The sequence below is a fragment of the Bos mutus genome, chromosome 7, assembly GCF_027580195.1.
Source record: "Bos mutus isolate GX-2022 chromosome 7, NWIPB_WYAK_1.1, whole genome shotgun sequence".
Taxonomy (NCBI): domain Eukaryota; kingdom Metazoa; phylum Chordata; class Mammalia; order Artiodactyla; family Bovidae; genus Bos; species Bos mutus.
The window spans coordinates 24,155,054-24,167,471 of record NC_091623.1 but is presented as its reverse complement, the minus strand read 5'-3'; the positions used below and the strand labels follow the sequence as shown (position 1 = coordinate 24,167,471).

Sequence of the window (12,418 nt, the reverse complement as noted above, 5' to 3'; positions counted from 1 at the left end):
CTTCTTTCCAGCAGAATGCAATTACCTCTAAGGCCTATAGTAAAAGACCAACTAATTGAGAACACTTGTCTTTGTTTTCAGTTAGCAAAGATTCTTACTAAGAGTGTCCATTTTTTGAATTCAAAAAGGTGGGTTTACTTTTAATGAACTAAGAGTTGGGAGATCTTAAAATTAAAGCATGTGCAGGTTATCATCTTCCTCAAGGGGACATACACTACCCCTGTGCTCGTGTGAAGTAATAATGAGATACCATAAGCAAACAGTAGATGATTCATGTCAGATGGCTCTTCAATAACGTTAGGGGGGAAAAAAGCAGCTGATGTATGGGATATTGAAGGCAGATTAAGTTGTTAATGTATATTAGTATATTCTTAATTTCCTTTTAATTGAAAAAGACATATTGACTTTAATTAGAACCATTTCACAGGAACTGTCAATTAGCACATGTCAAACTAGTTAATTCAGAACAGAATTCTTTTAATTAGGGTCTGCTTTCCTTTAACTATGGGGCCAATGAAATCAGCCTTTCCTTATCTAGATTTTAAATGTCTCTAAGACATATAATACAAATGTAGACTCTTATCTATTATTAGAAGCCCATATGGATAACATTAAAATGATGATGCTGGCATTGTTCATGCAGCACAAATCAGAGTCCCTTTATGACTGTTAGAAAAAAAAATGGCTTTGAACAAAGACTATTTTAAATACCAGATTTATCCTACTTTAAAGAGACTACAAAATTTATGACATGCATGTTCACATTTAAAGTATTATTTAATACGTCTGCTCAAATAAATGGGCCTATTCAAACGTTTTGTGTGTTCTATCAGCCGAAGACACATAAAACATTGTCAAGCCATACAGCAACATTTTTCCCTTAAATGAACTGTAATCAAAAAGGGAAAACAGACTGAATGAATTTTTTTTGCATGACATAAAAATAGCATTGTTAACTTTCATTGCATCCAGAGATTTAATACCCATAGTTGATGCAGTGACTAAACCATTGGTAGTAAGCTAATGTGATCTTAGTAATCAGACAGTGTAAAATCCGCAACTTGGCTCTTGCTTAATGTAATGATGTGGAATTACAGCATTTTAGTTACAGTTGGCATGAGGATTGGCACATAGAATAAGCTTGGTGGGGCAGGGCTGTGTGGTGTTCACCTACAGAATAGGTACGCTTATAATTTTAAAAGAAGATTTTAAATTATGTGTAAAGAGAGAGTTAATAGGAGATCCAGCTTACTTTATCATGTGAGGTTTAGTCACTATTTTACTCAGTTATAGCAAGCAAGGGTTACAGGAATTAATAAAAAGAATATTAATAAGTTAAACTTGAGATTCTAAAGATAATTATCTAGTAAGATATTATGTGTAACCTCAACTTGTTCATCTTATTGTAGGTACATTTAACTTCATAACAGTAGTGTGCCTTTCTAAAGTATGCTATACTGTAACTATATCAGTGGTTACATTTGTGCAACTGAATTAAATGAAGAATTGTAGTAATTTTCTAATATTGATCAACACAGGCAAAAGAACAAGGGCAATAAACAAATGAAAAAATACTACCAAAAAACTCCATTCTTTTCCTTCCAGAGCTGACTGTTCTCTTCTGAACTATTTCTAGAGCTACCTTACCTCTCTGTGTTTGACAGTGATGACCTACATTCAGCATGTCCGTATTTTGTTTAGATCTGTAGCTTTTAACTTTTTGGTGTCACTTGAATCTCTGATGAAAGATATTAATCCTCTTCCCAGAAAAATTCACATACTCATACGTGCACTAAAATATTCAGGATGGGAAATCTTAACTTCTTAAAAAATAATCTGGCAAAACTTGCTAAAGGATGTAACCTCAGTTTGTTATAACTAACAACTTGTAGTTTTGCAGACCCTATACTTGGTTCTGGGAATTTAACAATGAGTAAGATAAAACCTTAGCATCTGACTCACTGTGACAAGTTATTAGCACATTTTCAGAAATTACTGTATGATTCTTATTTTAACCACTTTTACTCTCTGAACTGTTTAAAGTTTTATCTGTATTTACAAATCTTGCACAAGTATTCAATCTGACCAACAATTTTACATAAAAATTGTTTGACAAAGGGACTTCCTTGGTGGCTTAGTGGTAAAGCATCGGCCTGCCAGTTCAGGAGACACAGGTTTGATCCTTGATCTGGGAAGATCTCACATGCTGTGGAGCAATTAAGCCCACGCCCCACAACTACTGAGCCTGTGCTCCAGAGGCTGGGAGCCACACTACTGAAGCCTGTGCACCCCAGAGCCCATGCTCGGCAACAAGAGAAGCCACCGCAATGAGAAGCCAAAGCACTGAAGCTAGAGAGTAGACCTGCTTGCCACAACTAGAGAAAAGCCCCTGCAGCAATGAAGACCCAGTACAGCCATAAATAAATAAAATTATTTTTAAAAATTGCCTGAAAAATATAATTACTAGATCATTAGTGGAGGTTAATTTTATGGCTTTAACTCAACAGATTTTATTGATCCTTTTAATCTTATTTATAATTCTATTTTGTTTAATAATCATAGGTAATATTAATATCCTTATTTGGACCCACCTTTTATTTCTGTTTATTCATTTAGATTATATAATTTACAGTTATTTACAAAGAAGACATAAAGCATACTAATATCATTTTTATAAGTTAGTCTCATTTAAGCTTAAAATAAACCATTGCTAATGATCTTGGGTGGCGGTGCTAGTTAATTTCTTGATTATGCATGATAGGTTATCCAGACTGTGCCAGGGTTTAAATTTGAATAGTGGCTGAGCAAGGTCTGTGCTGTGTGTGCTAAGTTGCTTCAGTCATGTCCAGCTGTTTGTGACCCTGTGGACCGTAGCCCACCAGGTTCCTCTGTCCACGGGATTCTCCAGGCAAGAATACTAGAGTGGGTTTCCATGCCCTCCTCCAGGGGATCTTCCCAACCCAGGGACTGGACCTGTGTCTCTTATGTCTCCTGCATTGGCAGGCGGGCTCTTTATCACTAGCACCGCCTGGAAAGCCCAAGATAGGTCTACTTTCCAGGAATATCAACACACCCAGTCTTATTTCCATTCTATCTTAAAAGGGGTATATTTTTGGTCTTTAAGAGTGTACTATAGCATTATTAAATAAATATATAAAAATATAAATAGATATAAATATTTACTTATATATATTTATAGATATATACATAAACACAAATATTTAAATGTATAAATAAATATATAAATATACATATGCTTAAGTATACTTATGTATTTAGTATGTTGCTGCTGCTAAGTCACTTCAGTCATGTCCGACTCTGTGTGACCCCGTAGACGGCAGCCCACCAGGCTCCCCCGTCCCTGGGATTCTCCAGGCAAGAACACTGGAGTGGGTTGCCATTTCCTTCTCCAATGCACGAAAGTGAAAAGTGAAAGTGAAGTTGCTCAGTCGTGTCCGACCCTCAGCGACCCCATGGACTGCAGCCCACCAGGCTCCTCCGTCCACGGGACTTTCCTTACTTTAGTCCAAATTTGCTCCGTGATTATCTGTAGCAATTTAAATTCCTTTGTCTATTTTGGCTTTTGAAAAACTGACCCTTAGTGTTTTGCCAGCAACGATTTTGACTTTAGGAAGTTTATAGAACCCATGGGCCTTAACTTAGTTTAATCATCTTTTTTGACCTTAGGAAGTTTATAGAACACATGGGCTTTAACTTAGTTTAATTATCTTAATGGTATAGTGGTAGAGGTTTTATATATTGTTAAAAATAGGCAAAAATTATTCATATCATGTGTTTGTGAACCAAAACCATAGCCATTTAACTCTGACTTTGTTAGCAGAATTTTAACAGATTATTTAAATTATTAAAAGCTATGATTTCTAATAGTTTTACCCAAACAGGAACCTTCTAGAAGTCCCTAGAATGCTTCATTTAAAGGAAAGTAGCATTGAGGTTAAAATTTTTAGTGGTTAGATTTTAAGAGTTAAAATAGAAACTTTCTCAATTATTTTATCTCCTTTCTAGATCCTTAATCAAGTTGTATTAATTTATTAGGAGCTAAATGCATCATTGTGTGTGGGATTTATGTTTACTCTGTAATATATAATCCCTTCTCCGTTTTCTACCTAATGATAAACAGTTGTCTAGCATAAATTAATTATATATTATAATATTTATTTATCTGTGGCTGTGTCAGGTCTTACTTGTGGCACGCAGGCTCCAGAGTGCGTGGGCTTGGTAGTTGTAGCATGTGGGCTTAGCTGCCCTGAGGCCTGTGGGATCTTAGTTCCCCAAGCAGGAATAGAACCCATGTCCCCTGCCTTGGAAGGTGGATTCTTAACCTACTGGACCACCAGGGAAGTCCCTATTATATTGTAATTTAATAAATTTAATTTTTTGTAACTTGAGTGTGTTCATATAGCTTTTGGAAAGTGATAGACATTTGTTTCTATTTTTGTTTTTATCAGCCAATCTCAATTAGTTTGGTTCAATACTGTATTTATTGAACACCTATAATTTCCAGACACAGTTAATGTTAGGCATTATCTTATTGAATATTACTTGAAGCATTTATTTGCTTTTCTCTTGGCTATGTGGAGTCTGTTTATTATTAATGTTCAATGAATTAGCTATTGGCTGTTTCAAAATTATTTACTTAGTGTTTTACAATTGAAATATTTTCAAGGGCATTATCTGATGCAGGATGAATAATCCCATCATTACAGTTCAACTATTTCCTTCACTGATATTTTTAGAAGGTTCTGTATATGGAAAAGCTTGTTCAAATTCTAGTGTCATTATTTACTAGCTTTGTGTACTTAGATAAGTTACCTAACCTCTCTGAGCCTCAGTTCCCTCCTCTGAAAAATAATAATACCTACATTACAATATTGCAAGGATTAAATGAAATCTGTAAAGTGTTGAAGTATGTAAAGCTTTGGTTTTCCCAATGGTTTTGTACAGATGTGAGAGTTGAAAGAAGGTTGAAAGTGAAAGTCACTCAGTGGTATCTGACTCTTTGCAACCCCATGGACTGTAGCCCACCAAGCTCCTCTGTCCATGGAATTCTCTAGGCCAGAATACTGGAGTGGGTAGACGTTCCCTTCTCCAGGGGATCTTCCCGACCCGGGGGATCGAACCCAGGTCTCCTGTGTTGCAGGCTGATTCTTTACTGTCTGAACCACCAGGGAAACCTGAGTGCCGAAGAATTGATGCTTTCAAATTGTGGTGCTGGAGAAGACTCTTGAGAGTCCCTTGGACAGTAAAGAGATCAAACCAGTCAACCCTAAAGAAAATCAGTCCTGAATATTCATTGGAAGAGCTGTTGTAGAAGCTCCATTACTTTATCTGATTTGAAGAGTGAACTCACTGGAAAAGAACCTGATGCTGGGAAGGATTGAAGGCAAAAGGAGAAAGGACGGCAGAGGATGAGATGGTTAGATAGCATCACCAATTCAGTAGACATGAATTTGAGCAAACTCCGGGAGATAGTGGAGGACAGAGGAGCCTGGCGGGCTATAGTCTGTGAGGTCTCAAAGAGTCAGCAACTGAACACCACCAACAACAGAAAAGCTTTTAGCATCATGTCAGTTAACGTATCAGAGAAGGCAATGGCACCCCACTCCAGTACTCTTGCCTGGAAAATCCCACAGACGGAGGAGCCTGGTGGGCTTCAGTCCATGGGGTTGTGAAGAGTCGGACACGACTGAGCGACTTCACTTTCACTTTTCACTTTCATGCATTGGAGAAGGAAATGGCAACCCACTCCAGTGTTCTTGCCTGGAGAATCCCAGGAACGGGGGAGCCTGTTGGGCTGCCGTCTGTGGGGTCGCACAGAGTCGGACACGACTGAAGTGACTTAGCAGCAGCAGCAGTTAACTTACTCAGTAAATATTTGTTCCTATCCCATGCAAGTTTGTTGTACTAACTGTCTTTACTGGGAAAAACAGCTATCTGTTAAATAAATTCACCCTCAGATGGAAATACAAATTGTTAACATGAGTGCTCTACTAATTTGATTACTGATGGATATTAGCAGGGGAACTATAGCAGTATTCCTGGTGCTTGAGGGAAAGCTAGCTGATGACAGTCATCTACTTTTGACCAGCCATCTTTTCTTCTCTGTGCTTGTGAAATGGTCTATGACTGTCACTGAAATGACTTCTAACAAAACCCCTTAGTTTATAATAGTTCAGTATAGGATATTAAAATATTCTTGAATAGCAGTATTAGCTCCTGAAAATACAAAAGAGGTATATAAAAATAACCTATAATGATGCCAACCACAGGTAATTGCTGTAAATATTTTGGTATGGTTTATGTATGTGTGCTGAGAATTTTAAGTCATAATATTTTATTCATAATTGTGATTTAAATGGCTGCGTGGTATTTATTTTAAATCTAAGCTTTGTTTTGAGCTTTGCATTTTTTTTTTGTCCTTCTGCTCTAGTAAGTCATGTTGGAATACACATCTTTATATATATATATAAACTTTATTTCTGATTATTTTTTTAGGTTAATTCTTAGGAATAGAGTTACTGGTCAAAGAAAATAAACAGTAATATTTTATAAATGTTATTCCAAATTGCTTTCTAGAAAGGTATCAGTTTATACCCCCATGAACCCCAAATGTGACATTCTGACAGAAGAGAGTTACTTTTTTGAATATACAGTTTGGCTGGTAGTTAAGACAGTTGATTTGTATATAGTTTTTTGCTAATTGATTCTTGTGTAATTGATTCAATTTGGCACTTATTTAGGAAGAGGCCAAATAACATTCTAATGACCGATGGGATCTTGACTGAGATTTTAAGAAAAGATAGCTTTTAGTTTAAAAGTAATGATTAAAGTAATATTTGTTAAGTGGTAACTGGTATGCCAGTGTGCCATAGTCATATCTTGATTTTTTTGTATGTGTTATTAGGTCTCTTCAGGGCTAAATGCTGTAGTGATTTTTAGAGGAAAATGAGATTCTTCTAATGTGCCATTAAAATATTTGCAATATTGGCAGTATACATTATAGAGAAACTTGAGGGTAAAAATCAGCTCACTTTATTTTGTAGTAAAATAAAAAATAGGGAAAATTTGCTAACATGATAATATCTAATGAGGGAAATGTTCTGTGCAGATGTCGGGTTTTCTATTAATCCCTAAAATGACTATATACTTTTATGTATATGAGTAACATCAGATACAAACATGTTGCTAGGAATATACATCTACTTAAAAAAAGATAAACACAACATGAGTTTAGAATTTTAATACTGTTTTAAAGGTGATTTAAACCTTTGGATAATGTTAAGTTTTGAGATTTCAACAAAGATCTAATATCTATGTATGCCACTTCTGAGAGTTATTTAGATATTTTTTCTCTTGTTTAACTGCATTTAGTACAGCTTCTAACACAGAAAAGTAAGAACTGAGTCCTGTATAATGTATCATTTATGGGGCACTGGGAAAAGTAATTCTACTTGGTTATTTTTGAAGCCTCCTTCTAGGCACACTACAACCAATTTTATTATATATATCTTTATATATATATTATATCTTTATTCTAGCATGTAGATAACAAGGTCATATGCTTTTCAGCTAACACAAAGGGCATATGAAAAGGAAAGAGAACTATTTTTGTTTTGCTTTTGTCATTAGTGTTAGTTGCTCTGTTGTGTCCGACTCTCTGTGACCCCCATGGACTGTAGCCCGCCAGGCTCCTCTGTCCTTGGAATTTCCAGGCAAGAATACTGGGGTGGGTAGCCATTCCCTTCTCCAGGGGATCTTCCTGACCCAGCGCTCGAACCTGCTTCTCCTGAACTGGCAGGCGGGTTCTTTACTGTCTGAACCACCAGGGAAGGAGTTTTCATATTATCTTTGTACATTGGACACCTTTTCATATTATACTATGCTAATAGCAGTGTCACATTTCATTAACACCAAGTTAGTGGAAATGAAAAGCAGAATGTTTTGTTGCTCTTACTATTGTTTCAGGTTTTTGTCCTGTAAATACTTAACTTTTATGGTAATGAATTATTTCAGAAGGAGAGTGCCTTAGGGAGATATGTTCTGTTTTAAGCCAGAGTAGGCTGCTAACCTAAATTTGGACCTATCCCTTCCAAAGTAAATATATTGTGACATTAATACGGATAAATACAAACAGTTGTTGTATTTTGCACTCTTGAACGTCACTGAAGTCACAGCTTCATTGAGGAGTGGGAAGAGAGATATACATGCACAAATGACCACGCTTTGCATTGAAATTGGCATTCTTCAGTCCTGGAACTAAGCAAAACAAATAATAAAGTCACACTGCTAGCTATACATACTTTACACTAACTTCACACCAACCCTATTGGACTTGATAGTACGGGCTTGAATGTACAATGACAGAGACAGGGAGTGTGGGTTTGGAGAGTTGGAGAGATGAAACAGGGGTATGTGTAGAGGAGATTAATACTCTAGGCTTTTGATTTTTAATTTGCATAATTAACTTTTTTCTCTCTCAAGTCTTGAATATAGAGTTGTAATTGGAATTAATTTAAGCATAGGTACCAAAATAATGGAATAAATCATTTAAGACAAGTATCTTGTTTGTTGTTGAATATATTGATTAGCTTTAAGTAGGTGATCATGTTAGTTTATAAATCTTAATGCCTTGTTACTTATAAATATGCTTGGTATTAAAAACATCTCTCCTCGCTTTGATTTTTCTTTGGTATCTAAAATTAATGGGCAAAACATGAACTTTATTATGAATTCCTCCTAAATTTTTTTTTTTTTTTACAGTTTATTTTCTCAAGACTCCTTTTGGATTACAGAGATCATGTTCTTCCTGTAGACTCCTGTGGAAGAATTTAAAATGAGTAAGTTGATGTTCTGGGGTATTATATTTTGAGAGGTATTTGACTGAAATTAATATATATTATTATGTTGGCTGCTGCTAATGTGTCAGAAATTATCCTTCAAAGAGTCGAGTTGAACACCGAGCCCAGTGTCATCTGATGAGAGCTGAGAAGAGGCACATGTACACAATCATTTATGAGTCTGACGAGACTGCTTGTCAGTTTTCTTTTGTTTTAGCTTGTATCAGCACTGGGGTCAACTTAATAAAACAAGGTAATGCTAGGCCTAGGGTTTAGGCCCAGCATACTTTAGTGGGTGTGTCATAAGTTTTAAAAGCAGTTTGAGGATAGAAGTCAAATATGTTGAGTCTGTTGTGCAACACAGTGCCCATAGTTAAAAATATGATAGTGTGCACTTTAAAATGGTGAAGATAAATCTCATGTTTTTCACTTTCATTTTCTTTATGTGCTCTTACAACAGCACAAAACCACAAAAGAATACAAGGAAATTTTTGAGAGTCTAGATATGTTTGTAGTACCTTAATTGTGGTGATGTGTGCACACATGTCCAAACTCATCAAAATATATACATTAAAATATGTGCAATTATCTATATGTCAGTTATACCTCAGTAAAACTAAAAATGATGATTATCTTTTAAAGATATGTTCTGGAGAAGGAAGAAAAGAACATTAAACAGATGAATTCCCAAAGCAGTCGGGATTCTTGATGTAGGAGGTGAAAGGGAGTGCCTTCACGTTTGTTTTTCAGTCTGTTGCATTGATGATGAGTACCTGATACTGATCATCAATGTACTGATCATCAGTACTGATACTGATGTTGATGCTGATTTTGGTGTTCTTAGCATCTAAAGAATATCAAATATACTCTTTAAGAGTTTCTCATTAGAGATCTTTTCTTTTACTCAGGCCACTGATTCACAAGAAAAAACCTTGTGAAGACAATATACAAGTGAAAAACAATTTATGACTGAGGAAGCAAAAGAGGACAAGGAAGAGAGGTGGCAAAAGTGGGTGCATAAGGGCTTCCCAGGTAGCGCCAGTGGTAGAGAACACACCTGCCAATGCAGGAGATATAAGAGACATGGCTTCCGTGCCTGGGTCAGGGAGACCCCTGGAGAAGGGCATGGCAAACCACTCCAGTATTCTTGCCTGGAGAATCCCATGGACAGAGGAGCCTGGCAGGCTACAGTCCACGGGGTCACAAAGAGTTGGACACCACTGAAGTGACTTAGCATGCAATATTGCTAGAGGAAACGTGAGAGGAAGGAGAATGACAGGGAGTGAATGGGATTATAAAAAGAGATTTTTCTCCATTTTTCTCAGGCTTCCGCCATCTGTGGCCTGGTGTCATTCTTTTTCCTTCCATCCTGCCTACTATCCTCTAGCTATTAAAAATCTTACTCTAATTCCGATGCTAATCTAGTTCCTTCAGCCTTCTACCTTTCCATCTGTGAGTATTCTAGATTCACATGACCACCATTACTATTACTGGTCTTCTCATTCCACCGTCAGTTGCATTTGCTGAAAGCTTTCCTTGAATAGTCAAATCTTTCACATAGTTAATTCAATAGATTCCCTGTCAGTGATAATTCACTGTTGCCAGGCATTGTTCTAAGCTCTGGGGATAAAATAGTTAATGAGATGAAATCTTGGTCCTCATCACACATATATATATTGCAACAGATGAGTAAATATGTATTTGATTTGCTGTAGGGAAAAAAAAGCAGATTAAATGGGTAGAGAATAACATAGTATCCTACTTTAGAAAAAGCAGTCAAGGAAGTTTTCTCTGTGGAGGCGATACTTGAGCAGAAATCTGAAGTGAGGAAACAAACCATATGAGTTTCCCATATCGGAAATGTAGCTGAGTTTCCCAGACCAGCTACATATCGGAAGTGTGTAGCTGGAAGTGGAATGACTCAAATGCAGAGGCTTATGTTTGATGTCTTCAGGAGTTAGTAAGAAGCACGGTGGGTAGAGGAGGAGAGTGGTAGGAAATGAGGTTAAGAGTTAGGCAGAGGCACAGTACAGCCTAATCGGGACCCCAGTGAAGCCCTTGGACTTTATTCTAAGTGTGATGGCAAGTCATTACTCTTAGCGGGTCGAGAGCAGGGAAGCAATGTGGACTTACTTCCCTTGAGGAGTATTTTTTTCAAATGAAAGTAGAGATGCAGGGTATCAGGAGAATTCTAGGTTGCAGGAGAATTCTTATCCAGTTGCATTTATTAATATAAACACTTCGGTTCGGATAGGAAGTAGTTGTTCAGAGATAGCCTCCACTGGATAACACTACTCAAGTTCTATTTTACCTTTGGAAGAATGTTACAGTGCTATAAGGTACTGTTTTCCTAGAAAGATTTTATTAATTAGTACTTCTAGAGACCAGTGGAAATGAAGTCAGTGGAGGCTGAACGGGGAACCTAATATCCTGCCTTCCTATCTTTTTCATTAAGCCTAGAATATAGAAGTGCAAGTAATATACTTAAACTTATCAGTTTGTTACAAAGAGTTAGATTTTGCTTATTATTTTGTATAGCCATTCCTGTCAGACTTTTCCCAGCCACATCCATTCACTATTGAGGACAGATGAAAGAGCCATTAGATGAGCCATTATCTTTGTGAGATTAAATGCACTGCACTTTATTACAAAGTTTTGAGTATATTAAAGCCAGGAAAGCTTTATTAATGGTTATTAATAGTCTACAAGGTGATAATATTATTTTAGAAGTTTTAGTGAAATTTATTGTAAGTAGGAGTCAGCAGACTGTTTCTGTAAAAGGCCAGATAGTAAATATTTTGGGTTTTGTGGGCCATATAGTCTCTGTTTTAAATCTTGTTACTCTGCACAACTTTGTCATTGTAGTTCAGATGTAGTCATCAGATCAGATCAGATCAGTCGATCAGTCGTGTCCGACTCTTTGCAACCCCATGAATCACAGCACGCCAGGCCTCCCTGTCCATCACCAACTCCCGGAGTTCACTCAGATTCACGTCCATCAAGTCAGTGATGCCATCCAGCCATCTCATCCTCTGTCGTCCCCTTCTCCTCCTGCTCCCAATCCCTCCCAACATCAGAGTATTTGCCAATGAGTCAACTCTTCGCATCAGGTGGCCAAAGTACTGAAGTTTCAGCTTTAGCATCATTCCTTCCAAAGAAATCCCAGGGCTGATCTCCTTCAGAATGGACCGGTTGGATCTCCTTGCAGTCCAAGGGACTCTCAAGAGTCTTCTCCAACACCACAGTTCAAAAGCATCAATTCTTCGGCGCTCAGCCTTCTTCACAGTCCAACTCTCACATCCATACATGACCACTGGAAAAACCATAGCCTTGACTAGACGAACCTTTGTTGGCAAAGTAATGTCTCTGCTTTTGAACGTGCTATCTAGGTTGGTCATAACTTTCCCTCCAAGGAGTAAGCATCTTTTAATTTCATGGCTGCAGTCACCATCTGCAGTGACTTTGGAGCCCAGAAAAATAAAGTCCAACACTGTTTCCACTGTTTCCCCATCTATTTCCCATAAAGTGATGGGACCGGATGCCATGATCTTCGTTTTCTG

At 37.1% G+C, this 12,418-nt stretch overlaps 1 long non-coding RNA gene across 8 annotated transcripts in view; it reads left to right on the top strand.

The window, feature by feature from the left end:
* LOC106700753 (uncharacterized) overlaps positions 1-12,418 on the top strand; it is a 157,105-nt gene that overhangs the window by 107,539 nt on the left and 37,148 nt on the right. For all 8 annotated transcript variants that reach the window (XR_011464695.1, XR_011464692.1, XR_011464694.1 and 5 more), the window contains one exon: positions 8,782-8,858. This is a non-coding gene — a long non-coding RNA (uncharacterized lncRNA). The remainder of the gene's footprint in view (positions 1-8,781; positions 8,859-12,418) is intronic.